Raw genomic sequence first — 14,441 nt, forward strand, 5'->3', positions numbered from 1 at the left:
CCCAGCCCCGGGACCCCCCAGCCCCGCGCACTCACCGGGCGGCCGCAGCTCCGGCGCGGGCCGGGGCCGGCGGGGGGAGGGGTTTGGCCGGGGCTGGTTCAAAAGAGCCAATTAAAGAGAAAAGCCGCGGGGGGGGGGGGGGGGGGGGGCGGTCCGCGCCTCGTGGGCTGTCCCACGCATGGGCACCCGCTGCTGGGGACAGCGAGCGGCCGTCATCCCCCACCCCCGCACTGCGGGGCCGGGGGTCCTGGGGGCAAGAAGCCGAACATCTCCCCCCTGGAAGGGGTCAGATCACCCCTGGCAGGCAGCTGGGCAACCCCATCCCCCACCTTTGGGTTTGGGTTGGGTTTTTGGGGGGCGGGCGGGTGGGGTGTGCGCAGGCTCCGGGTGCCTCTAGCACACAGTGCATCCCCCTGCGTGGGCAGGGACAGGGACACGGGTCCCGGACACAGGCTGCAGCTCGGGTCTGGGGGCACGCTGGGGCAGGACAGGCGAGAGGAGGGGAGCGCAGGGGGCTGCTTTCAGGGGCACTTCCCATGGGCGCTGGGAGCTCCTGAAAAGCGCCGGGGAGGGGGATTCCCCTCACTGCCTGGCTGGCCTGGTGCCACGCACCACCTGCCAGCGCTCACAAGGATGCTCGGGGATGTCCCCCAGCGCTCATCAGAACAAGGGGCCATCAAACACCAGGAGGTTCCTTCCCCATCAGCTCACAACCAAATTCCAGAGCAGAAACCAAGGAGAGAGACAACCGCAGGCTGCCAGCCCTCCCTTGTGTCACCAGACACACTCCTCACAGAAATGTGTTTCCCAGGGGAAGCAATGCCAAGAGCATCGGCAGTGCGGCCAGCAAAGACGATACAGCCACACGTTCACAGGCAGGCGAGGCTGCAGCAGCCCCTTCCTGCTGCCTGCACAGATCCATACCTGGTCCCCCCTGGCTGCAGTAGGGCTCCCCAGTTCAGTACGGATCCTTTCACGGGCAGCACGCTCACCCTCACCTGGCATCGCCAGCAGCCAGGTTCCCTTTTCCCTGCAGGGTTGTGGGAGCGAGGTGAGGGCAGCCTGCCTGCAGCAGGGTCCCAGCCCACTGCCCACTGACAGCCCAGGGACCCCCCACTGCCTGGATCACATGGGGTTGCTGCCATCCTGCTTCAGCCCCAGGACCCAGCACTGGCCTCTGTGACTCCCCTCTCCCGCTCCCTGCCTGCTCCAGCCCCAGCGCTGAGCCACAGCCCAGCACCTCCCCATCCCACCACCACGAGCCCAGGCAGGCAGCACCATCAGCTCTGCCTCCCTCCTTAGCACAGGCCCTGACAAAGCCTTCCCCTCACTGCTGCCCCTGCTATTCTCCCCTTGATAAGCCACTGCTCTGTTCTTCCCCTCCTCACCCTCCGACATCGCATGGCCAGGGCTCCAGCTTGCCTGCTCCACCACTGCCCTCCACCACTGCCCTCCGGCACGGCTTCGGAGCCCCCAGCACGGCCCCCGCCACAGCTCTTTATTCCCGGAGGCTGGGGAGAGCTTGAGCAGAGACACTTACTCAACCAAGGATCACAAGGAGGACAACGCTCGCTGCCCGGTGTCTCCAAGAGCCAAGGATGCTCCAGCACCTATTTCAGCTGCCACCCCAGCAAATCTCCCCCCAACTTCTGAGAAGTTTTCCTCAGTTCCCTTCGTAAAGGTCTCGCAGAGCAAATCCCTCCTGGCTCACTGCCTCCCGCACCACCAGACATGAAAAGCATTAGAGTTTCTCCCTGGGTAATGTGAGTAAAAGCTTCTCACATCAAAGGCACCACATGAGTTATCCCACCCCCATCCCTCCCATGCGGCAGTGCCAGGGCTGCCTCCCCTGAAAACACGGCAGCCTCAGTGGTTGAGGTGCTGACTACACTTGAGACATACTTCTGATTTTTTTTTGTCTTATTTTTAATTTTTTTCTTAAACTTAGCCACAGACGGGAGAACTTGGGTGACTCTGAGCCAGGCTCTCCTGGGGGCAATGCGAATAGCATGGTGCTGGTGTGGGTTTGCCCACTGTCTGGCATGCGGTCACCCGAGGGAAAGCGGAGTAAAAATATTCCCTGAGCCAGTCCTGCCTGCTCATTGCCCAGCATTAAAGGAAGCCACGAAGTGTCCTGGAGCAAAAACACAAGCACCCACCGAGGGAGCAGATTCACATACGTTTCTCAGCAGCCTCGACAGCTCTGTTCCTCCATCTGCGCAACAGAAACTACATCCCCCCCTTTGCAAAGCGCTTTCATATCTCTACAGCAGAGCAGGGCGAGGGGGTGTTCACCATCCCAGAAACAGGGAGCAGCATTTACACCCCAAACAACCACCGCCTCAGCACAAAGCACCGGGGGAGAGGCAGCAGTTGCAGACACAGCAGGAACAGCCGCGGATTCTGAAGATGAGGAGGACTAGAAAATAACTTCAAACACCGCAGGGATTTCAAAAAGTCAGAGGACCACATGGTTTCTTGGCCCATTTAACAGCGTTCTTCATCCCTTCATCCCACACAGCAGTTGTTCCTGCCAGATCACTGCCTGCCAGGGCTGCTAGGTTAATTTTATTGCTGGAACACTGAAACAACCTTCATTTGCAGGGGGGAGGTGGGAGGGCTCTGCCATTTAACACTTGGCCGCGTTCATGCTGTGATTAATATCACCCGATGTGCAGATACCAGATGTTCTCGGGGCAGGCTGAAGCGCATCCTAAATTGCACCAAGATGGAATTTTTGGGCAATTTTCAGGGAGTGCTGAGGGCAGGCACTAATGGGAGAGCAGAGATTTACACAGATATGCAAAAAAAAAACCCCAAAAGCCACCAGGGTTGTGGCACCGGTCATAACCCCTAGTCCAGTCACAGTGCCATGGGCTGCATTCGGTAACCAACAGCTTGCCCTTTCAAGGGGCAGTTATTTCAGTTCCTGTTCTTCAGTGGGTCACAAGCGTCAGATTTCCATGTGTTCACAGCAAAAAAGAACTGCTGCTCCTCAGAGCTTCAGCTGCAGGAAGGAATTGCTGGTCCAGGAACAGCGAACACTTGTAAGGTTCGACCTCTCCATGCTACTTCCCCAGGGTCCCACTGCAAGCCCACTCCAAAGCCCCCCCCCAGCCAAGTGCCTCACTCCATCAGCAGCCCCTCCCCACCCCTGCGGGGCTGCCCGCTGGGAGGGGTGCCCTGGGGTCACCTACACAGGCGTCCCTTTAATTAGAACCAAATCCTATGGGCGCTGGAGACGGGTCATTCCAGCTCTCTGGAGACCACGAGCTGCCTAGCCGCAGAGCTGACCTCCACCAGGGTGATTTCTCCTGGCTCACTGCTGGGTGCTCGGTGCTCTGGGGGATCTGCTCGTGCTGAGTGGAGCTGAGACCGGTGGCCTGTCCATCTCCAGCACGATGCAACTCAGCGCTTACTTTAGGAGGGGGAGCACCTTGCTGGGCTGAGTGGTCTCGGAGCAGCGTTTGCAGCAAAGTCTCTCTGCAGCTCCCTGCAGCTCTTTGAGCATGGAGGGGCTCAACCAGCAGATACTGAGGCCCAAATCAATCAGGAACGACTTTGCTGGAGCATCTTCAGCATGGCAGAACTACATGACACCCACAAACCTCACTATGGGATTTCAGAGACCTCTCGTCTCTTTGCATGGTTTCTTTCTGCTCTGCACCCTTCCTGCTGATCCCACACACGGCCCACGGCTGATGTCCTCAGAAAATTAATTCGGGCAGTCTCAGGACCTGCTGATTTTCTCTCTTCTTCTTTGCCTGGGTTTGAGAACTTGGAGCTGAGGTTCGGGTCATACTCAGGTTCCTCAGACCAGGTCATCCTCATACTCCCCCACAACCACGGCCAGGCTGTGGTTCACACACCACTTTGGCAGGGCTGGGTGCTGCTGATTACGTGACTGGTGGCACTCACCAGCACTGGTGTCACCAGGGCTCACACCACAAGAGAAAAATCAGAGAATAAAAAGAGGGTTCAGGGCAGAAAAAAATAGTGCCTTCGGCTGCAGGCAGGAAAAGAAGCAATGAAGAAGAGCGCTTCCCCTCCCTGAAAATCCACTGCTGCCACTGCCGGCGTCAGCCACGCTTGCTGCCGGCTGGGAAAGCGTGGGAGCGTGTGCGTGTCCCTGTGCCCGGGCAGGACCTGCAACGACCACGGGCGTGAGAAATCCCACATCCCACGGGGCTGCCTCTTTGTTTCTACTGAAACAGTACGGTCTGGCGGACACCTAAAGCCTGGTTTGGGGGGTTTTGTTAGAGCAGGAAGGAAGGGTAATATCTCTGCGGGCTCCCAGTTCCTGCTGTAAAGGACTTCACCCAAGCGAAGTCTCTCTCTGTCTCTCCTCCAGCTTTTCCCATCACAGAATCGTGTTGTGCATACAAAACCATCACTGAATCGTGAATTTACACCCAGAAACCAAAAGTAAAAGATCTCTGTTATTCAGTTCTTTGAGCAAAGGTTAAATCCAACCAAATACATCAGCTTTCGCAGACAGGACAAGCGTTTGGCAGCCAGCGGGAAGGAACGGGAACGTGGGAATTCCTCCTACGACTTGGCAACGAGCTCTTCCCCCGGCATGGGAGCCCTCTGGGGTCTGCTCAGCCTCCACCGAGCTAAGAAAGCCCCTCATTCAAGCACTCAGTAATCTCACAGGACATCCTGTAGCTCAAGGAGGAGTTTGGATGAGAGGGGCCAGATGGATTCAAGTTGCTTAATTGCTGGAGAGAGAAAGAGGAAAGGTGGGGGTAGCAGACCTGGCGCTGAGATGTCCTAACCTGCTGGTTGGAGAAACACTTCTCTTCGCGAGTACAGAAGGCGTCTACAGCACATTAGCTACCGAGTTGGTCTAACATAAGGCTCCATCGTAGCATGAAAGAAGCTGCACTAACATTTCCAAGTCCCTCCTTTTATACACCGAGGCATTAAAAAGCAGCAGGCCAGGGGAACAAGCGTGTGATGTCCTCTCCTGGAAAAGGCTCTCCCCAGCGGGTGCTCCTGCCCTGCCCAGGCACACACAGCCAGGACCTGCCTGGCCTGGCCCCCGCGTACTCCCGGCAGCAGGGGACAGGGGCCAGCCAAGCTCTGCTGAGGGACAGCTGGCTTTTGGGGGCAGCCACCGATGCAGTTGGACGTCCAATGCAAGTTTCCACACCAGGTCCAACATGCTTGTGCTGGGCATCTTCATCCAGCACCATCCCAACACCAAGACAGGCCCTGAGGCTCTCTAATAACGGCACTTAATTCCACCAGAGCTCCCAGGCCCCTGGCACGGCATTCAGCCCCTTCCTTCCTTGCCCCCGCTACTCCTGTCATCCCACTCCCCATGACAGGACACATCTTGGGTTTTGATGTTTTTCCAGCATCAGGGTGATGGGGCAAGTGCTGCGTTCAGAGACACAGAAGAGCCAAGACATACATCCTAAAAGGTATTTAGGCATCTAATTCTAATTTGGCTGTAATGCTTCCCAAGAGATTTCAGTACATATATCTAGGAACATCAGCATTTGAGACATGTTTAGGGGCAGTCCTACACCACAATCACACCAAGTGGGGAACGAAGCACACAGCACGCCCAGTCCCGCCATCACCGCTCCACCCTACGCAGCGTTACGTATATGTAGACTGAGACCAGCGCTCAGGACCAGGAGCATGGTGTCCTCATGTGCGTCACAGAGGCCAGCAAAGCAGCTGGTTGCATGTGCTGGGAAAGTGGAGACACTCAAATTAGTAGCTGCTACTGAATAAGCTGTCAATGGACCATCAGGAACCATCACAGGAGCTGCTGGGAAGGTAGTCACTTGGAAAGCAGAGCTTGGCTTTAGGTGTGAATAAAAGAAATATTCCTTCAGATCTACTGTGCACACTTGGTGCTTGTTTTGATTTGGGGGTTCATGTGTATTTATTTGGCTCTGTTACACCTAACCCCTAGCTTTGCAGCACCACAGACCTAACACCGCAACAGCAGATCGTATTTTCTGGTGCAGTGGAAGGAGATCCTTTCACAGGATGTACTCAGAGCAACTCCCCCGGCCACAAACCTGCAGGACACCAAGGGTCCCCCCCAGCCTTGTCTCCATTTCCTACAAGGACTGGAGAACGTGGCTAGGGGATGCTCCAGACTACAAGTCCCCAAGGAGGGGAGGCAGCAGCCACTGACCCACGGCAGCATGTGTCCCTGGCTCCAATGCACCAGGCGCCGTGCTCCCCACCGGCTCATCTCAACACAGCTCATCAGCCAGCACAAAGCGGCCACCCCGCTGAGCCCCATCACCCCATGAAAGCAGAACAGCCCCACAGCGACCCAAGCGCTGCTCAGAGCTGCCCTCCTCCCCAGCTGCAACCTGCAGATAAAGGCAATGGCTTCTCTCTGCAACACTCGCAGCCTCTTAAAGGTCACGGGCCCCATTAGGTTTGAGGGTTTGGGTTCTGCAGGATACAGCTCTTGTTTCTGATACCTTCTTGTAGCTGAGAGCAGAAAGCTGCTGACTTCAGCACGCCCCTGGGGGCCCAGGTCCCACCACATCCCCACAGCACCAGGAGTGCTCTTGGGGCACCAACCATCACTCATGTGTTTGGTCCTGAAGGAAAAGCATCACTAACCTCCATAGTTTAGAATCATTCAAGCCAGGGCTGGGGTGCAAACTTTTTTTTTTGATGAAGAGCAATGGGGAAACCAGCTGCGCCTCCAACTTCACCAAGGGAAAGAATTCTACCCAAGGAAAGCCACGTCCTGCCAGGACGCTGGGCCACTCAAGCTCCTCCACCCCCATTATAAATCAGCTCCACCATGCGAGGGGAGGGAATTTTAGGAAACTACCCTGCTGGAGAGAAGGGCTGGCAGAATAAGCCACCAAAATGCTCCCGTGGTCCTTTATGGCCCTGGTAACTCATTTGCTGTCAAGACCTCCACCCAAATGATGCACAAAGCACCTTGGCTCCAGCAAGTCCTGTGAGTAGGGGAGAGGCTACACACCAGGTATTGCTATGTCTACCTGAAGAGTCAAAAACCCCACAGCTCAGCACCCTTCCTTCACCCTGTGTGCTACTGAACAGTGAACAGCAGCCACGTCCCACCAGACTCTTCCCAGAGCCCCAGCACACAGACCCTGGAGCTTCTGGAAAGCATCCTTGAACCAACCACTTTGACAGCCCACCAGCTTGCCAGGACCAGGGGATAGGTAAAGCCTAAGGCACAAGAAACAGGAATGCAAAGTCAAGGCATGAAAATATCAGTTTCTTCTCTTTTCATCTCACAGGTTTTGTGTCTGAGGACCAAGTACCACCAACTTCTGACAGCTTGGCCAGGCCAAGCTCTCTTGGGCTTTGCCCTTCCGAGGGCAAAGGCCGGGTGCTGGGTTTAGCCCTGGGGAGCTGTGGGCAGCTCCAGCACAGCCTTACTCTACCCAATGCATGATGGATGTCCCTGCCCTCCCCATCCCAACTCCTATGCAGGGCAGCACACACGATGTCTGGGCAAGGCAGGATCCCAGAGTCTCATAGAGACGGGCTAAATCTCCCTTCTTGTGCCCCAAATTGCCCATTCATTTCAGATTTCAGACAAGCTGAGTGACCAGTTTTCGCCTCCCTACTGACCTGCGTTCCGGCGAGACAAGTGCTGCCCTCTGCCCCCTGAGGAACCTTTCAACGAGCCTTTCCAGACCCTTTCCCAAACCTTTCTGTGCCTCTCCCACTGCTGCAGCGCCAGGGCTCTGCATCCCTCCGCAGGAGCCGTGGGAAGGAGGGCACATCCCGCGTGGGGACGCGCTGGCCCGCAGTCAGACGGAGGGAAGGGCTGGGAGGGGGACCCCGGGGGTCAGCCAACAAGAAGAAGAAAAATAAATCAACCACACAGTGATTTACACAGCGGCATTCACTCCTTCCTGCAGCCCACATTTTCGCCACAGCTGCTCAGCAGAAGCTGGAGACACTGAATCTCCTGAAGGGCTCCAGGACACTGCTCTGGAAGGGTGTTTCCTCTTCCGATTAATTCTCCCCCATCTCTCTCCCCACGGGCACCTGGAGCCCCATGGACCCGATGGTGCTGCGTGGCTCCATCTGTGAGGTTTTGCTCCGGTGCAGGGCGAGCAGAGCAGCAGCAGGCTTCAACACGGCACCGCTCAGGACAGCAAAGCCTTTTCATCCCCCGCTGTTCCATGTGACCACCCTCCTGGTCCCTGCACAGTGTTGCAGCCATGTAGGCAAATGGGGATGGCTCCGAGGCAAATAACCGTACTTCTGCCCCAAAACAGCCACACCATCTGCTCCTCTGGCCCTGCAGCCCCAAGGCAGCCCCTCCAGCCCACCCACCCACCCACTCCTGCCCCCCATGCAAGCAATGCGAGCACCAGGGCTGGCTCGCACTCCCTGAGCTTTAACCAGCCCCAGCAAGTTGTGCAAGAGCAGTGGGCACCACTGATGTGTTACGGGGCTGCATACACAGCTTTAAGCCAGTTGTAACTACCCTTGGGAATTAAATCAGCCTCGTCTTTCCCTCCTGCAAGTTTGTTGGCCAAAGCTTTTCCCGGGAAAAGTGCCCCATGGAAAAATCTGGGAAAACAAACAGGGTGTGTCTAGCCAAATCCCTAGCCCCGAGGGCTGCGCAGCTCGGTTTTTAGCGGGGTTTTGTGCCATGGTGAAAGGTGAGCATCAGCAGTCTGCACTACCGGCCTCCTCTGGCACACAGCAGCGTGCTGGGAATGGTACTTACCCGCTCCTGCTCCTCACTCCTGCAGAGCAGCCGGGGCTCCCACCACCTCACGTGAAATGGAGCAGGAAAAGAAGGGGTCAAGGAGGAAAGGCAGGGAGGAGGATGGTAGGAGCATAGCATAATGCTCCTTTCATGGTAAACCCACCCGAGAGGGCACCCGCAGGCTCTGCTTCTGCTCCTGGAGCTGGAACAACGCCTCCCAGAGTGACTCAGGTCCCAGCACGGGTGTAAGAGGTCTAATTTTTCTTCCATTATGAGCAATTGAATGATTCCCCGTGACTGTTAGGAAGAATTCAGCGTGAGTGAGCTCAGACCAGCCCGAGGTGCTACAGAGAAAAGCTCCAAACCATACCCTGCTTGCTCTGCCTGCAGCTCCCACCTCATTCCTCCACTGCAACTGTGGGCTCCCAGCCACGTGGCATAGCTGGTTTTTAGCCAACAGATAACATTTTTGAATAAAATCACCTAAATCCCCATGCTCCAGCCAACAAACCGGGGTTTGAGGAAGCTTTCCATAACGGGGCAGTAATCCCCAGTAAGCTGAATGACATCTGAAGATGCAACACCCCTCAGAGAGCTCCAGCGAGGACCACCCTGCTCTGCAGAGCCCCTGCCCCCCCCTCCTCACTGCCCACCCTTCCCCACGCTGTCTGCACACAAATATTCTCATTTCTCTTCTACCCTTGTGCATCTGTCCCGGGCAGCGGGCTGCTGTTCCCTGCCTGGCCAGGCAGATGGTGCTCAGCCAGCACGGAGCGGGGACCCTCGCTGCCGCCGATGGAGCCAATAACGCAACTGTGGTTTCCGCTGACAGATGCGGAAGGTCCAAACAAACAGGACCGACTCAGATCCTCATCATCTGTTTTAGGCTTTTGCCCCTCACTTTGGGCGGGAAGGTGGCAGACAAAGCGGTCGCAAACGTTTCACCAAAACCAGTGCTTTCCCAGCGCTCTCTTTCTGCTGGAAATTCACTCCGCTGACACTTTCCCCCCCGCTTTTGATCAGCTCTCCCCACACGTTTCCCTCAAAACCAAACCACAGCGAAGCCCAGTGGAGCAGGAAACAATTTGCCCATTTTCCTCCTTCCAAAGTTGGGGGTGTGGGGGTCTGGGGGCACCAGCAGGGCCCCTCGTCCTGGCGGAGGCTGCTGGGCGCAGGCAGCGGGGGACACAGCCTTTCCATCACATCGCCCCAAGGGTCGCCCTCTTCCACCGTGCTGGATGTCGGATAATATTTCTCCAGTCCTGTTTTAACACTCACACCATCTTGGGAGCAGGAAGCTTAAGCCATTTCCTGCGAGGCATTGCTCTGCCCTTCAAATATTTTCGACCTCAGTGCAAGCTGTTTTAAAACCAAGCCTGGCAGCTGGAAGTGCGAAATCTGAGGAGGGGCTTGTTGAGGGAAAATTCGGTTTGCAAAACTTACCCAGTCCCCGCTGCCGCAGAGCGGTAAAATAAATATTGCCGCTGGCAATAAAATAGAAAAATTAATTTTGCATGTCTAGAAATGAGAAGAAAAAGCAGAAACTCAAAACAATGTTTTTTGCGTCCCTCCCAAGGGACGCGGCGCTGTTCCCCAGCAGAAAGCCACAGCCATGTTCCCCCCTTGTCTCTGCAGCCCATGATTTCAGGCTTTCCCAGCTTTGCTCTTTCAGTGGAGCCCAAATGACGGCTTGCTTTGCTCACTCTTCAAACAACCATCCCACAGACTGTCTGTCCCACGCATGAGCTGAGATAACCCCAAAGAGACCCTTCCCGCTCCTCTGACCAGGGGAGAAGCCAAATGCTCATTCCCTGAAGCTCTGCAGAGCAATCTCAGGCCGCGCCAGGGCAGAGCCATAACCCCCATGGACCCAGGCCAGCAGCGCTCAGCCCCATCCCCACATCACGCTCTCAGCAAGGAGCAGTCACTGCTCAGCCCCATCCTTGCTCCCCAAGCCCGAGGCCATGCGTGCAGAGGAAGGATCCAGCACCGTGCAGCATCCCAGAGAGCCCCTTCTGCAAAGACAAGGACCCCAACTGTGCTGCCCGGAGGGTTTGGACAGAGCAGGACCAAGATCGAAGACTTTTGGATGGGGCCTGTCTGAGCAGGAGCTGCCAGGACAAGGAGGGAGGTAATGCTCTCCCTTCTGCTTGCTCTGAAGCTAAGGGCAGACATGGGTGACAGCACAAGCCCCGGGATCCCTTCTGCTACTGCAGCAGCTTCACGGAGGAGATGCAGCACGCACTGGGCTGGGAGCCACGGGGCCAGGAGGGCAGCAAGGCCAGGCTCTCCTCTTGCTGCTTCCTCCCCTGCTCCTCTCCTTCATAACCCATGCTCCTTACTGCTTCCCTCTCTAACCAAACAGGGATTTAAATAAAGCTTTACTGCGCTGTCTGAGCTCCAGAGATGTGCCCAGGCATCACCAAGGAGGGGACAGCAAGGAGGTGCCAGATGGTGATGGAGAGCCCTGGGGCAGGGTGAGCAGGGTACACTGCTGCTGGTGACACTCAGGCCAGCTTCAGCTCCAACACAAGAAAAGCAACCCAATGGCCCAGGGTCCGATGCAAACGTGGCCTCTGGGGAGATGCCGGGTGACAGTAGCCAAGGGGGGAGGCAGAGAGATGGCAGCCCATCACCTGCTGCTGCCCCTGGCTGCTCCAGCCCACGTGTCACACATGAGCACTGGTTATCTCTTCCCAGCTCCTCTCCAGGTGACACATGGACACGTGGCCATGCTGCAGGGAAACAAAGCCAAGCCCCAGGGCCCATGCAAAGGTCTCTGCTCCACCGAGATCCCACCCACAGATCTGCTCCTTCGCCAGACTTTGCCCAGGAACCGAAACCACGAAGCCAAGAGGAAACCCCACAGCTCCTTCAGGGCCTCGCAGGAGCCCTTCACCTCCCAACCTCAGGGTGAGTGTTCCCGGGCTGTAAATAAACTTTTATTTACTACACAAAGTAGGGCAAGGAGGACCGTTTCCCGAGGGATGGTGGGAGGAACATCAGCGTTTTGGCAGGATCTCAGATTTCATCTGACTCTACAATGTGACTTCTGGAGTCCTCAGTAGGAGCCACACAGGGCAGGACAACACCTCTCCTGCGGTCACATCCCACCCAAGTCCTGCCTGTCTTATTGTTTCCAGTCCAAATGGGAATCTCCCTAGGGCACGGCTCTGCCAGCCACCCTACGCCCAGGATCGCTGAGTCTGGAGAGAGCACAGCTGGAGCAGATTCACCTCCCACATCCCACAGAGCAATGTGCAACAGAGATCCATCCTCTGCAGATGTGCCACGATGGATCTAAGGCTGCCCTCCAGGACCACCCATGGCTCCCTGCTCCCAGCACTGATGTGCTGCATTATCAAGGTCTCCCCCACATTTCAGAGCACTGAACTACCTAAAGCCTGGGCATCAACCTCAGCGCCCAACTGTGTCCTCTCGTCTTCTCCAAGGCCAGCAAACTGGGTGGACAGGGGATCCTGGGGGCGGTATGACCTCGGGGAGGGCTCAGCAGCCTGTGAACTCAGCCTCCCACTTCCACCCCCTTTATCTGCACATTGGGCTGCAGGAGGAAGCGAGTTCAGCCAGAGTTTGTCTAAACAATTATGTTTTATCAGAAAAGCTGCTCAGATCTACTTCTTTTTTTTCCCAGGACAAATCTGGACAACTCCAAGGTAATCTCCATTCTCCTTCCTATCTGCACAAGATGGAAGCAGGCGAGGAGGACACGAGGCAAAGAGCATCCAAACAGCCCGACAGTGCCTGCTCCACCTCTCAGTGTCAGCAGTCTCCATCGCTCATAAATCAGGAGGCAGCATCCATCCCCACATCTGCTCTCCACACATCCAAACTTTGCCTTCCAAATCCTTTTTCCCCCTCCAAACCACAGGTTTTTCAAATTCAGGAGAAAGCAGACTGAAGATCAGAGCAGACTGGAGAAGGTTTTGATACAAAAAACATTTGGTCTCCTCCTTCTCCTCCTGGACAACTGAGGTCCTCTCTATTTGTGGACCCACTCCAGTAAGCTGGGCAGAGCAGCTTCTCCCACCCTGCACGACCCCGCTGCACCTCTGTGACCAGGACCAGCAATTTCCTTATCACCAGCTGAACCTCGAAGAACGAAGGACTCAAGGCAAGGACCAAACCCAAGACATCTTGCCACCAGCTCCTTGTCACATATAGAGAAACCGGTGTGGGTAGAGGAATTCACCCAGGACGATGACCAGGATCTCCTGCCATACAACCTTTTGTCGTTTTCTCAGTGTTCCTCTGGTTCTCGGTCCCTGAACTTAGCTCCAGTACAGATGGGAGTGAGTTGCCACTGAATGCTCCAAGAACATCATGCATGTGATGCAGGACAGCAACCTCTATGCCGTAACAGCATGAGCCTGCAAGTTTATAGCTTCAGGGCCTGTAACCAAGGACTTACCCTGTACTTCCAGGTACCAGAGCTGCAGAGAAGGTTTCAGAGGACACCACCGCTTTGGCGCATCAGTAGAAAGCAGCACAGCCTCCCAGGTAACAGCAAATAACAAGCAGAGTAAACAAAATTTCCCAGAGTCATAACATGCAGGGGAAGCAAACGCAGGCAGGGGCTCCAGCCCAAGTTGGGTGGGCAATACCTGTGGTGTCCCTCCGGATCTACCCACCACACGTGAAATACGCCCCAGGTGCATCCATGCTGGAGCTGAAAGCAACGCCCTGCAAGACATCTAAGACTTGTGAGCTACCACGCAGCTGTAACTGAGAAAGCTCCTTTTGGGAGCCTGTGTATCATTAACTTATAACGCTGCCCTCTCCTCCTAGGCACCAAACCCTTTTGGATTCCCACCTGATCTTTCCCTGAGATCTCCCCAAACTGAGCTCTTCTTTGAGAGAGGGAAGGAATGCCTGTCCTACTCCATGCACAGCAAGAGAGGAGAGGGGAGAAGACAGACCCATCGTGAAAGGTTAAAATACTGTTGATAAGCATCAAAGACAGTCTGACCCACGCACTTAACATCAATGATTGTTCTCAGCGACCTGTTCGCAGAACAAGCTGACACAAGGGGACCAGGTTTGCTGGGGGGCTGTCAAGCACTATCGATAACAAGGGATTAGTGGCTTGCACAGTTCTGTCCTGCTGCCACATCCCTCTCCACCTCCACCTCTTTGACTCTGGAAATAACATACAAGGGTCAAATTTGTCTCGCCTGAATGGAGACATCTCCAGCTGAACTGATTGCATAGGCTCTCTTTACATTCAGCAGAGAAAAACAAACCCTTTGAGGACAGAATTCACACAGGCCTAAGGGAGACATCCAGACGACCAGCTCAAGTGCAGACATCTCAAGCGAGACAGGGTGAACACTGTGCAGTGCATGTGGATGAAGCCATGTGCAAGGGACCCACTGGGAGCATTCACTGCAAAGGTCTGGCTCATAGATGGACAAAGGCTGGATTCACAAAGTGACAAAAGGAGGTAGCTGCTCAGCTCCCACTGAATGTTTTTGGACCCCTTGGAAACACTGACCACCCTAGAGTTGCACCACGGAAAGCCTCTGCAGACCCAGAATTCAGAGAACACACAGTGCTAAGACCACCCAACTCGGACACAACCCGGACACCATCTCTTTGGCTGAAAAGCTAAACATAAATCCAAGGTTATGCTCATATTTGCTAAAGCAGCAACAATCTTTGAACTTCAAGGTGCTGAAAGATGCTGAGTTTCAGTCATTCTTCATCCCTGTTGTAGAAATTGCCTTTGCTA

At 55.5% G+C, this 14,441-nt stretch overlaps 1 protein-coding gene across 5 annotated transcripts in view; it reads right to left on the minus strand.

Annotated features, from left to right (window-relative positions):
* The window catches only part of SEPTIN9 (septin 9), a 144,781-nt gene that overhangs the window by 38,163 nt on the left and 92,177 nt on the right, over positions 1 to 14,441 (minus strand). Inside the window, exon 1 of one of the 5 annotated variants that reach the window (XM_055797705.1) lies at positions 36 to 74. The exons of the other annotated variants lie outside the window; for them this stretch is intronic. The gene's annotated coding sequence lies outside the window, so the exon portion shown is untranslated. Of the gene's footprint in view, positions 1 to 35; positions 75 to 14,441 lie in introns of those variants that run through there. 5 annotated transcript variants of the gene reach the window in all.

The sequence above is a fragment of the Falco peregrinus genome, chromosome 2 (genome assembly GCF_023634155.1).
Source record: "Falco peregrinus isolate bFalPer1 chromosome 2, bFalPer1.pri, whole genome shotgun sequence".
NCBI lineage: Eukaryota > Metazoa > Chordata > Aves > Falconiformes > Falconidae > Falco > Falco peregrinus.